We start from the raw sequence: 13,981 nt of genomic DNA, 5'->3' as shown, positions 1-13,981 counted from the left end.
CTATAAATACTACATATAAAAACAGGGCAGCTCCTAGTGAGTCCAGAAAAGAAAAAAAAAAAAGAAACTTGTGTGTGATACTGCAGATGATGAGATATCGTATAAACATCAGAGTCATCAGCAGAGGCCATCTGCCTCTTCATTATCTACCTCCAAATGTGTCACTAGTGGGCTTTCACAGTTTGCCAGCGTTAGGTAGGTGGAAGTGAGTCAACTGCACCAAACTAACAAAGTGTGTTGGCAACAAATCACAAAGCACTCTGTGGATGTTTTAACATTCAAGGAGGATTTCAGAAACGCTTGATAATTACAATTTCTGTTTGCCAAAGCAACAATAATTAAAACTGGGTCCATATATTGGACAGAAGAAATGATGCCAATAACAGAATAACGCATTCATAATAAATAATATCCATTATCAAGAAATTACAGGATCAAAAAATAAAAATAAACTCAACAAAGCTTAGATTTCACTTGGCACCATGTCATGTGTCATAGTTAGTAGTTCATAGAGTGAAACTGGACAATACACAGTGGACTGAACGGTCACTATAGGTTGATTGAGGACATTGTGTCTCCACAGCAGCAGAGTTTCCAGGTCACAGTTGTTTCAGGTAGAAATAACTTGTGATGTAACTAATGGTCGGGTTCTTAAACACTATTATCGGAAAGCGATTTTTCAAACAGCAGCAGCTCTGGCTATGACAGGTTAAAGGAAAGTTAAATTATGGTCTACCAACTATGTTTATGACTGTAAAAGCTTTTCATGAACCAATCAAACTGAATAAACAGAAAAGTCGTCGTAGCGGAGGGAAACAGGACAGATACATGGTGGAAGGTGGAGTCATTGACTTCAGTAAAGATTTAATTATGTAATATGGTGTTTAAATAGAAAGCTGTAAATCTGCCAACACTTGCAGTGAATCATTATCTTCAACAATATCACTCCCACATATGTGGGGGGGTTAAATGTTACTACTGCAATTTTATCTCTTTAATATGACGTGTCAGGATTTCATCAGCCATGTCTGCAGGAAATTATGTTTCACAGTAACACATATCTGTTTATGTAGTACATATGTTTTTTTTTGTTTTGTTTTTTACATTTTTAGATATATTTTAACGCCTCTTCACAAAATCTTACCAGGTTGGTAAAAGACGTTGTTGCCTGAACTCACCCTCATACACCACTGTCTTTGTTATATTCTGTATCTGTACATATTAAAGACTGTACACACTGCAGCAAACATTAAAAAAGCTGCTCGCTGTCTCCGGCTCTCACCGTCATTTGTGCTGGTGGATTAGAAACCTATTGCTGTAGGGACTGTTAGTTAACCGAGGGTAATTAGGTTGTCATTTGTGCCACATTTTACCATTTACCACATTACTGTACAAAGTACTGTGTGTGTTTTTAAGCGCTAAGCCGAGTGGAGTCCTGTGAGGGTTATTATCCACTTAGTTTCTCCATGTCTTCCTTGTTAAGTGTAAATGACTCCTGTGGTGAGATTTCCACACTTAGATCAGATTATCACCCAGATATGACTCATGTCTCTACAGTAAATGCACAAAATGTTCCATTTTTTATGCATTACTGTACATGTGCTACTTTTTGCATTTCTTTGGGGTATTTTTCTCAGATGGCTTATATGATACCACTCACCATGCCGGCATTGGATGCAAAAAAGGAAGGTTTCACAGATCCATAATTTCCCGATAATTTCAAAAGAAGCACAAGTTGTGAGACTGTCATTTTAGTTTGTTGCCTTTTAAAAAAAAAAAAAAAAAAGGTATTCAGAAATGTTTGTCCTGCCTCCTTCCACAAGTTTCCGCACGAGTTTACACGAGTAAGGAAAACAAATTTGATTGGGCGTTATCGAGCGGGCGGGACATTCAGTGTTTGTTTCACTCTCTTGCAACTGCACACTAGATAATAACTCTCCCAAAACTCACGAAACTGCTCACTACAACTCGAAACCACTTACTCCTGCAAAAACCACCACTCGATGTCAAAGCTTCCTGGTTTTTCTCAGATGTTTGATTGACAGATCCTGATATCATTGGCTGGTGAATCGTGAGCAACGTGCTGCATAATTCGCACGCCTGCATTATCCAATGCGAAAAAAACTACCCCACTTTCACCCCGGATTTACTCGAAAACAGATTTTTGCACAAAGTTTCGGCTACATCGTCTGATAGATGAGTGATTACACTAGTTTTAAGACCCATCGTGGGCTCAAATTCAATTTTCTTTTCTGAAGTATCTACTATCTGCTGTTGTACCAAAATGTGGCTCTTCATGTGTTGGAGCTGAACAGACGTGTACAGATGATCCCTTTCTTTCTATGACTTCCTATATTTATTTCTAAAAATCAAATCAATAACTCTGATCTCTCCGGAAAAAACCACAAACGTCCTTAGAAAAGCCGCAGCCTGCAGGTAAAAAGTGTAATTTCAGGGGTTCTCTGCATGGACACTTTAAACACAAGCCCTTACTCAGGTTTTTTTTTTGCTTAAATACACGAAACTTTAAAAACCAGCTTACAGTGAGTAGATCTGTTTACCTAGGAAATAGTCCAAAGCTGCTCTCCTCTCGTCCTCTCTCTCCCTCTCTCTCTCTTTCTCTCAGTGTAAGAATGATTGATCTCTCCATCGGTGATAAGAAGCTCTTCTCCATCATGCGCCTGCTGCCACCTCCGTCCCACTTTCCCTGAGCTATCATAGCAGGCCTGTCTGAGAGGCCCATGATAACGGCAGGCCTGGGACACAAAGGTAAATCAATCTCAGCAAGGGAAGCAGGGGGAGGGATAACTCTGTGTGTATGTCTGTGTGTACAAACGTGTGTGTTATGTGCACATCTGTGTATTTATTTACAGTGACAGGGAGATGTTAGCAGGGCACATGTCTTCTGAGACATTTACATTTGTTGAGATATTTGCCTAGATACACAACAATGTAGTGTCTCTGTCTGACTGGATAGAAATGTGCTGTGCTTCACATTATAGTCCTCAAAAATGAAACAGATCCTGAATATGAACAGAAGCAGCGTCGACACTGATCACAGATACAAGGTCCCTGTGTCATTTGTGCAGAGGAAGAGTGTCTGGCCTCCTCTGTATTTATGGTTCAGTTTTTAATCAACCAGTAACTAATTGACCCTTTCAGTTTATAATGATAACTCCGGCAGGATTACAGCCATAAATTATTAGTAGGTGTTGGAACAGAGGCTGCTTGATGTTGATGGGAACACACTGTGATGTGATTGTGTATGTGTGTGTGGTGGCCGATAGAGACCCATGACACACACGCACAACCCTGTTAGCCGTCACTTTGCATCTGAATCTCGAAAGAAAACTTCTACTCACTCGTTCTGCTGTCGATTCTGCCGTTTCAAACTCCACTTCCTGGTTACAGATCGCTTCCCCGAGTCTCCTCCTCCTCCTGCCTGAGCATCGGGTTAATTGTTCACAATCTGCTGCACTTCTCATCTGGGTTGTGCACTACGGCAGAGAAAACACAAAACAGAACAGAATTACAGCAAACAAAAGGGGTCAAAACAGTGTAAACAAAGTAAATCACAAGCAAAACGCTTCAGGAGTAATTAAAGCAAAGCATGCAAAACACACATGTAATCAGAAATAACAACATGCAAAACAAGTATATCCAACCAGTTGTTCTTGTACTGTAGTTGGTTAGTTATTGGAGGTCAATGAGGCTTAAAGCAGCGTGAGTTAGGACCACTACAATTGGAAACACATTAGAAATGGAAGAAGGAAGCAGACACAACCTGTTTAACTCTTCTTACTGACACCTGGGTAATGTATGAACATCTTCTTTAACCCGTCTCACACTTTAACCCTACATCCAGGAGTACCACATAGTTTAGTTTATTTGTTTCATACAAAAAAAATAATAATAATGCAACTATATTACGGAAATATTACTTTTTGAAGGCTCTTTAAAGGTGTACAGAAAAGAAAATTGAATTTGAGCCCACTCTGGATCATAAAATTAATGTAATAACTCATCTATCAGACGATGTAGGCCAAACTTTGTGCAAAATTCTATTTTTGAGTAAATCCGGGATGAAAGTGTGTATTTTTTTTCCCGCATTGGATAATGCAAGCGCATGGATTATACGTCAGCCTGTACACGATTCATCAGCCACTGATATTGGATCCGTAATCCGTCATTCAAACGTCTGAGACACGCACACACACACGGAGCTCGGTCTCGCCCCAAGCTTTGAATATCCCGCCCACTCGATAACGACCAATCAAATTCGTTTTCCTTACTCGGGTAAACTCGTGTTGCAGCTCGGGACAACTCGGCGCGACAAACAGGACAAACGGCCATTTCTGTACACCTTTAACATATATTTGGGTGTTTGTCTTGCCTTCTGGCCCACAAAATGTGAGAATTGACAAAAAAAATCTGTAATGTGCAAACTCCCTAGGTTGAAATCCATGTGGTTTTACAAGCTGTTCCCTCAGTTGCCTTCCTGTGATGTAACTAGGATTTAAATTTGCATAACACCGCCCCTACCTGGGACCCGTAGAAGGGGCGGGGCAAGCAGTGATTAATTAGCATTTAAAGGGACAGGCACTGAAACCAGCCGTTCTGAACAGGGCTGTTTTGAGAGGATGAAAAGAGCTGTGATGTTTGATCCTTGGGGGATTTTGACCAAAGAATGTCACAGATGTGTCTTTAAGACACCTGGGAACTATTTTAATTTGTGGAAAGAGGGCAGAATATGTCTCCTTTAAAATAATGGCTGCAGACCAGCCCTCTACTCATCATCCTAGTAAATATACTGGGTCTGAAACATGTCGCCATGCAACATTTCTTTTATATCATCTGTGAACTTCTATTTTTGCAACTCAACCACATATGCACTTATACACACATGGTGCAGTCCACAATGTCTTTACTCTATTTCTGTATATATTTGTGTCTGTATGTGTGTGTGTGTGTGTCCCAGGTGCTGTCAGAGGGAAGCAGGCCTGCCCCTCACAGAGAGACAGGTCACCACGAAGCCTGTAATTCATGAGCGGTGATGTGATCTCTGAGCGACAGGGTTGAGATGAGTAATTAGACCCTGTCCTTGTGCTTGATTACAGTCTTGTTTCTACATAAACCACCTCTACCCAGGGAGGCCGGCTGCATTACCATCTCCCTAGCGACGCCTAGTTATGTTCACAGCAGCGGGGCAGCACTTCTTTCTTCCTTTTGACAGATGAAATACTTGACAGATCACGTGTGTTGCACCTTATTCACAAGTTCCTTTCTCATCATCTGCTTACGAAACACTGCACAGTCACAACAAACTGGACTGAAAAGGCCACTGGCATCTAGTTTCATACTTTGAAAGACTAAGATTAGTTGTTCTTTTTTATCTCAGAGGGGTAAACATGATGATTTACACTCTGCTTTAAATATTGCTGAATGACCTGTAGCTCTCCGACACTGTCAGCTGTGATTTAGCAGAGGATAAAGTCGCCTACAATCACTTCACCGGCTGTTTTATTAGGAGAACAGAATTTATGACAACTTTTTGGGCTGACATCAATCTTACAGGAATTTCATATTATAGCAAAGCACCATGTATTATCACAGGGTGTCTCTTTCCCCTCAGGTTATATAGTTTTTTTTTTACATACAAAATAATGAAAATTGTGAAAAAACTGTAATAATAACTTTGTATAAATGAATTTTCTTTGGATTTTAGGGTGTGCACCAGTTTTGGTCATTATAATTCAGGGATTTGGGGATTTTTTTATTTTAAAATCAGTAATAGATGACGAATCATGAAGTTTATTGCACATTTCCAATGGTATTAGTTTATATTTGTTAGATTATGAGGCTTTAGTCTGACTTAATAATGAAAGCTGCGTGTTTAACAGATTAGACGGTGTTGGTGTTAGGTGTTGAAAATTAGCACTTGTGCTAAACACACTCAAGCAGAGCATCTGGTCTGTCCACTGGAACAGTCTCAATGTATTTGTGATGTCCATATCAAATAAATAAACATAACATAACATAACATAGACTGAGGAGAGGATAACAGGGACGGATGCAGGATGAGTTAAAGATGGCCGCTACCAGGTGGGAGGGGCTGGACGGTGAACAAACTAATCCAGAGATGTTTTCATTGATTCAACATCAACAACAGCGCCAAAACATCTATTCATAGGAGTAATGGGAGGCTGTACCAGAGTAGGTGTGACACAGTGGTCATGAACCAATTAAAGCTGAATATTTATTAATATCTCCCTGCAGACCTTTACCAAATACATTTTGACATTAAGATAATGTCTCGCCTGATCAATATACATCTCAGCGATTAAACAGGACATTGATTTCGAGAGTTAAGAAAACTCTGGTTGACAGAGTTCACACTAGATGAATATGAGTGGGGAAAAAAATACTAATATTCATTATTATCAATAATTTATTCTCGTATTTACCACTGACGCCTCTTCTTCTTCCCACTCTCAGAAAAATATGAGTCTCCTGCAAAGTCAATTTGATGTCAAACACTTGAAAGGAAGATAGAGAGGAGGGGGGAAAAAAATCAATATTTGATTATAAAATGTATATTTCTTATCTATGTTGTGACTATCGCAACAGAATCTTGTTATCTTCAAAAGCTCGACCTTGACAAGGTTATATGGGATTTACTGATGGCTGCTATGAGCGCTGCTGTTCCAGAGGCTCCGGTTTGAGGCCTCGAATATTGTGGGAGAAAAAAATCGGAGAGGACAAAATGAGAGCAGAACGACTTCAACAGCTTTTTTGTTGTCTTTCTGGCTGTGCTTCGATAAATGTTACATGGGAAGCTGTTTGGCTGAACACTCATGGGCCAGAAATTAGTTTGGAGAAGAAGCTGTTCACAAGTCCAAACACAGAGCGAGGACTCAGAGACAGGAGACCAGGGGCCGTACTGTATTTATCAAGCGTCTTTGAGTGACATTTTAGTCTAAAGTGCTGAGAATTTGTGGAATTTAGTCCTACTCTCAAACTTATGAATAAAAGCTATTTATGCATGGATTTAATAAGGGTTGTCATCTCATCAACAATGTAACGCTGAATGAATGAATTGGAAAGATTATGAACATTTATTTTTGTATTATTTTGAAGATTATTGTCAAAACACAGTTGAATATACACTCCCATTGGCTATTTAACTATTTACTGAGATCTGATTACTGAGATATAAGATATTTCTATATTCTTAGATAAGGGACTCCATTCAGCAATTGGTCATTCCTATCAATTTGGAAGTGACGTCACATAGTAACTCAACTCCGAGACTGACACTAAAGATTCAGTCCGACACTTTGCTAGAAAAGTCGGAGTAAGATGCTTGATAAATAACTTTTAAGTGCAGCTTTCAGCAAAGAATTAGGGTTTTCACCCATAAGTCAACTCTTAGTAGTGTTGTTAGGAGTCATTTTAAGAAGCTTGATGAATATGGCCCCAGGAAGTGGAAGAAGAACAGGAATGTTTTCCAGGTTTCTTTGTAGCACCTGTAGACGAGTCCACTGACCCAAAGAGACACATGTGAAGTGCTAAGATCTGCAGAGAAATTGGCAGATTCTCAGGTTTTTTTTGCCATCTTCTGCCAAATTATAAGTATTATAAGTTAAGTTATGTGTCCAGGAGGAGGTGGACATTCACTGGTGGACTGACTCCTTGCTTTTGTTTCTGGATGGAGCCCCTCCTCCCCCCCAACACAACAATGTACCTCCTACGATATCATGGTCTGGGCTGCGGTATCAGTATTCCTCACCTCCCAAAATTAAGAAAGCAATTACAGTGGCACAAAAGAGGAGGCGACGGCTCGTTCTCCTCTGCACAGCTTTATGATAATGAAGCGACAGGAGGTCAAAGGCAGTATGTGTAAAAGTAATCACGGAGTCACACTTTATGAATTTTAAATGACCAGATAAAAGGTGAGGTTTGGGGAGAGTTAACGCTGCTCCTCTCATACAGCACAGAGGAAATCTAGCGGAGGGATTTCAAACATTTTGTCATTTTCAGGGGGACGTCTGTTTGCCAAAGATACCGGGAAGTTCACGACCGGGTCGGAGCATCGGTATGAGGTTGGTATTCATGTTGAAAGAGTCTTGTGATGCCATTTCCATCCATGACGAGTACTGGTGGGGAAAAAAATAAAAAAATATCGACGAGACGACCGCTTTCCTGATTTGCAACAGACGCCGACTCCGTCTGCCCACAATTTACGCTGCTGCCTTTGTTCCTGAATTATGTCTCAAATTGGTACCCAAGAAAAGAATAATGGCATTTGCTGTTGGTGTAATGTGTCTGGATTGATAAAGTCAACTCAAATTATTTGCTTAAACCCAAACTGGTAAAATAATGAGCGAATATTTGGGGCCCGTGGCATTTATAATACAGTTCCTTAATTATTAATCTCATATAACTCGCACTTTATCACAGTTAATTAAACAGCATAGAGGAGAACTGTTTTCTCTTTACTCTTTGGTGAGTTTTGGAGTTTGTGGACAGGAGCACAAAACTTCAGCAGGTTTCACTTTCCCACTGCCACATTTAAAGGACGTAAACACAAAAAAGTGCAAGAAAGTGTCTATACAGCAACTAAATCAGCGGTACAGGCTTTCTGAGCTGTCGGCCTGTTGTTCAGAGTCTCGTGTTTGTTTCAGCCCTGCACAGTATCCCTGGGAAGTTCTCTCACTCCGGGTGGTTTTGCAGTACATGATCAACCTCCAGTGCCGATGCAGGAAGCACAGTGGTGTCTCCTTCTATTGTTGTGGGTGTTGAGAGCACCAACAGCACTGGAAGCCGGACCATAACTCTAAAACCTAAACCCCCTCGGATCAAGTATAAATCCAGCTTAGGGGTGTAGACGTCAGGTTGGTGGGCAGATGTCTTTCACTCCCTTTAACCAGGCTGTAGTAGCTATGTGCTGATTTCTGGCAGAGGAGATACATTGATCTCGGCACCGGTCCAACCACATCTGGTCACATGATGGTGGCAGATGTGACAACACAAGCACAACATCTGGATAAAGACAGGCCTAAAACACTGTGTGTTGCAAGGTTTAACTATTTCCATTAAAGCAGAAGTAAGCGATCCGGTTGTTTTGGCTAACTTCCTGTCAGCTGATGGAGTTAGCAGTCCCCGCCCTCGTCCCTACGTCACCACATTCACGCGCATCCCTTGGCTGCACACACAGAGAGGACTGCCCCTTTATGCCGTTCTCTCTCCTCATTGGATAAAGGTTGTAGGATACAAGGAAAGTTTTCTCATCGGCTTACAGCAGAGCAGAGTGACTGACAGACCCGTGTTTCAGACAAAACACTCTATGTAAGTGATTGCTGTCGGAAGATATAACTATTTAAGACTTATATTAACACAAAAATTCCGCTTACTTCTGCTTTAAGTAGTAGCGGCCCATGGGCAGACGCATAATAATAATCTACCAGTTACCATTACTTTGTACCCTTTTCCACAACACGGTTACAGCTCGACTCGGCTCGACTCTGCTCGATTAAGTGCTTTTCCGTTACAACTTACAAGTTCTTCATTGTTCCTCCTCAACATGGGCGAGGTCGTCATAACACGGCGGCTACGGTCGCACCGTCTTGCTCTCTCTTCTTGATCCTCTCGTCAGCTCCAAACTCACTCGTCTGCACCTCGACTGTGACCACGTCAGTTATTTAACTGGCATGAAAGAACAGCAACAGTCTCAGTACAGATCAGTGGGCACTGCTGCCGGTGTGTTTTTAAAATGAGTGGGTTTGGTTCTCATGTTGGACATCGCGCTTGTGACTTTTTCAGTGACAACTCAGTCAGTTGATGTCACGTTTTAGTATCGTCATCGGCTCGCTTGGAACCCGGGCTGAGGCGTTCCAAAAAAAGTACCAGGTAGTAGGTGCTAGTGGAAAAGCAAAATAAAACAAGTTGCGCTATAAGGCCATAAATAATAAACCCCCTAAATTGTCTCAATCTGTTGGGTTTATGAATAAACAATGCTGATGAGGTTATTATAGCCCATAAGTTTAACACCGTATGTCCTTTTTTATAAACATACGCAATGATGTTGATGTAGGGCACTGCTTTAAAAAAATCTGTGCTGTATTGTTATATAACAGGTCTGATTCTTGGTTTCTTCTCTAATGTCTATAAATAAAAATCAAGATACAAGTGGAAACTGGAGTTATTATGCTCTACTTTCTCTTTCGTGTACATATTGGTCAAAGAGAGATAAATAATGGCGCTGTCCTGGGAGCTGCTGGTGAACACATAATAATTAAATCATATTAGGTGAGAAAATGAAAATAGTCTTGGAGCTAAAAGTGGAGGAGAACAATTACCTTAATGCAGTGTAGCAACAACTTCAGGCTGTCGGGCCTACAAATACAAATTTTCTCCTATAACCTTTTGCAAGTTTAATGCCTACCTTGGGTTGCTTTGCATCGCCAACAGGCAATTTTAGTATGCAAGCAGGAAAAAAAAGGAGCGAAGTCCGACTAATTTGTTACTCTGCTTAGATTTACATTCCCCGGCCCTGGGAACAGCCGCTCGCCTGCTCCGGCCCATTTGTTCAGCACTTAATAAATTGCATAGCAGGTTCAGAGAGGTGATATGATTGATCACTAGATATGGTGCTCCCTAGCAGCAATATTTGTCTGAGGACGCAGGGAGAATTAGCAATAACTATGTATTTGGGAATTTGACTTTCACAGATGGCATAACTAGGGCGATGAAAGTGTTTTTTTATTTTTTTATTTATTAAATGCAATGAGGCTTTTCTGTGTTTTAGTGAAATACTTTTCGGGGAGACTGAAGAAAAAAGCAGAGCACATAGGAAATAAGTAAAACAAATGAGTTTTGTCCACTGATATTTACTTTAGTGTCTCTGATCATAGTCATGGCGCGCTGTTTTTTAACCAAATAGATTCAATTCACTGACTCTCTAATGAACGTCTCCGGCTCAGTTTGATAGTTATACCAGGGATAAATGGAAAAGAAAAAAAAAAATTAATATCACCTCAGTCGTTCAAATGAAGGGCTCAGTAATCAGGGTAATAGCAGATAATAACCCAGGCCTGCACTGTAGGGCCTGGGGTTTTTCAACCTGCCCCTCCCTCCACGTCCCCTGTGCTGACTGCTGTTGCTGTGAACGGAGTGGGGGCCATGAGGCATTCCCCACTGTTCAGCATGATTAAGGCAGCCTCTGACTCTTCACACGCCTCTCTGGGTGGCACATTAAGAGTCTGTGCAACGATTTTAAACAGCATCAGTTTGCAACTTATCCCCTAATGTTTTTTGTTTTTCTTCTTTTTTTTCAAGAAGTAACAAAAAATGAATATGACATTTGAAGGTAACAACATTTAAAGGGATAGTTCAACATTTTGGCAAATTGGCCCATTCAGTCATACCTATAGTCATAGCAGTAGGTTTGTTACCTTTATTTGTCGGTGTAAGCTATTTTTAGAACGGCGGGGAAGAGCCGCAAGGTGCTCAGAGCTACGCTACGGAGGCTAATGGGATTTCTTGGTTTCTCTCATCAAACTCATCAAATACACAATCCAACAACTCCAAAACGCTCTGGTGGACAAGTTGTGACCTGCACATTCACCACGCTATGAGATAATAACAGAACGTTATGAGGGTTAGTTAATTTCATACATTTATGTCAATGTTTATGTTAGTTTTCTTCAAATTGTCTCTGATAATACACAGTGGACTGTCAGCTATTTACTAGAGATACTTCAGCCATTAATGTATTACATTTGCCTGTTACTTTAAATAATTGCATGTGTAGATTAATTGGAGAAATGGTTTAACTAACCCATCACTTTTAGCTATTTTTTATACATCTATCATTCATTTCAAGGCATTTTGGGGAGAGAAATAAGGAGGGTCATGCATGACAAAGGGCCATGAGACGGACTTGAACCCATGACCTCTGCAGTATAGTTTGGGCTCTTCCTTTTATTTAACATGCAGTGGTTTCATTAGTTGTGCTACAGTCTTTCTATGTGAACTGAAAACTGCAGGGGATTCCCTCTGGTTGGTAAGCATGAGTAAGATATCCAAAATGTATCTGCCAGATATCGGAAGCACCAAGACACGAGCACTGAAGACTATAGTTTATTTATTGAAAGTATCCATCATTCTTGTACAACCTAGGAAAGCATTAACACAGTGGATTTATACTTTGGGAAATGCATTCACTGGTTTTCTTGCAGATTGACAGTGCACATGTGCAGCACATGTGAGCGGTATCTTCTCATCAGACTCTCCAGCAGACAGACATCTCACAAAATGTTGATCTAGTGTTTAAAGTATCTGTGTTCGAGCCTGACTGAGGCAGGAGCACACAAGCCTCTCTCAGTCTCAGTCTTCACACGCTGCTTGAAAATATCGCCTCCGCAATCAGCTTGTCTGTTCCTGCCATTTAAGACATCAACCCCGGCGGGTGGTATTTGTCCTGCGTCTTAATGTTCAGATCCCTGTCTCTTAATTGATGTTATTCTGCAGACAGCAATATTGATGGCGCAGCTCAGCCGGATTGGCAGCTGCATGAATCGTTATTAGCCAGGCGGTTGGTCACCCCGGTGGTGCTGGGAGGGAGTTCAATAGGCTGCCTCTGATACGGCGTTATGCTGCTGGGCCCTGGAGGAGGTGATCACGGCTCAGACAAGACATAATTAACCATCTGAGGCTCGCAGCCCACAGGCCAGCAGCCAGGTGAGGAGGTGAGAGGGATAAAACCACAGGACAACAACAGAGAGGAGAGAAACCCTCTGGTGCAGCAACACCGTGCAGGCAGCTGCTGAACGTCAGGCAGGAATGGAGTCGGACTGTACAGGCATCAGACGGGATAATATTGGATGAAGCTGTAACGAGGCCTGAGGGGAAACTCAGCTGCTGCAGCAACAATATACTAAAGATACAGTAAACATGAAGGAAAGCAGTGTAGCTACAGTACTAGTGTAGAGGCAAGTGGAGTAAAACACTGTAAGTATACACAGCTAAAGTCAAAATAAAATCCAGTGCAAATGTAAACACCAGAATATACATTTTGGCAAATTGGCCCATTGCCATAATCCCTATAGTTTTAGGAGTAGGTTTGTTGCCTTTAATTGTCGGTGCAAGGTGTTTCAGAAGGGCGGAGCAGAGCCGTGAGCTGCTCAAGAGTTGTTTTAGAGGTAAATTCATGCAAAACTGCCCCCGATAGTAATGCGCATCAGCGGTTTTGCATGAATTTACCTCTAAAACAACTCTGTCTCGTAACGTTGTGTTATTATCTCATAGCGTGGTGAATGTGCAGGTCACAACTTGTCCACCAGAGCGTTTTGGAGTTGTTGGATTGTGTATTTGATGAGTTTGATGAGGGAAACCCAGAAATCCCATGAGCCTCCGTAGCGTAGCTCTGAGCAGCTCGCGGCTCTGCTCTGCCGTTCTAAAAATAGCTTGCACCAACAATTAAAGGTAACTAACCTATTCCTAAAACTATAGGGATTATAGCAATGGGCCAATTTGCCAAAATGTTGAACTATCCCTTTAAAGGTGAAAATGTAGCATTGTTAAGATAAAAACCGTGCATATTCCTCTTTAACATGAAAGTTTATGGTGACCGTCTAGCGCCACCCTCAACTGGCCATTTGTGGTACTGCAATTTGTCACTTGATAACTTTGTTTTTCTTTTCCTGTATATTAGTTTTCAGCTTTTTGGCCTACACTGCCTCCAATGTCCTTCGCCACTCGCACTCAGCCCAATGCACCAGTGTCCTGTGATCACCACTGCCACCGCTGCTCAGCAAAAGTTACACTCTCACTTTAATTTCCCCATCTACTAATACGGAGTAAAAAGCGAGCAACTTGAACCCATTTGACAGGCAATTATTAACCTGCTGTACTCCACGCTGACAGACCATGCACTCAACCTGCATACCATTATTAGAGAAATGAAAAATCTAATCTTTTT

General features: G+C 41.2%; 1 long non-coding RNA gene across 2 annotated transcripts in view; it reads right to left on the bottom strand.

The window, feature by feature from the left end:
- LOC146966315 (uncharacterized) overlaps nucleotides 1-13,981 on the bottom strand; it is a 96,596-nt gene that overhangs the window by 30,181 nt on the left and 52,434 nt on the right. Inside the window, exons 2-3 of one of the 2 annotated variants that reach the window (XR_015034527.1) lie at nucleotides 3,363-3,485; nucleotides 2,562-2,756 (exon numbers count right to left, since the gene is read on the bottom strand). This is a non-coding gene — a long non-coding RNA (uncharacterized LOC146966315). The remainder of the gene's footprint in view (nucleotides 1-2,561; nucleotides 2,757-3,362; nucleotides 3,486-13,981) is intronic. The other variant, XR_015034528.1, reaches the window with a different exon arrangement.

The sequence above is a fragment of the Trachurus japonicus genome, chromosome 20 (assembly GCF_045865225.1).
Source record: "Trachurus japonicus isolate A0001 chromosome 20, Traja_1.0".
NCBI lineage: Eukaryota > Metazoa > Chordata > Actinopteri > Carangiformes > Carangidae > Trachurus > Trachurus japonicus.
The sequence above is the reverse complement of the archived record's forward strand: the minus strand, read 5'-3'. Positions and strand labels throughout refer to the sequence as shown.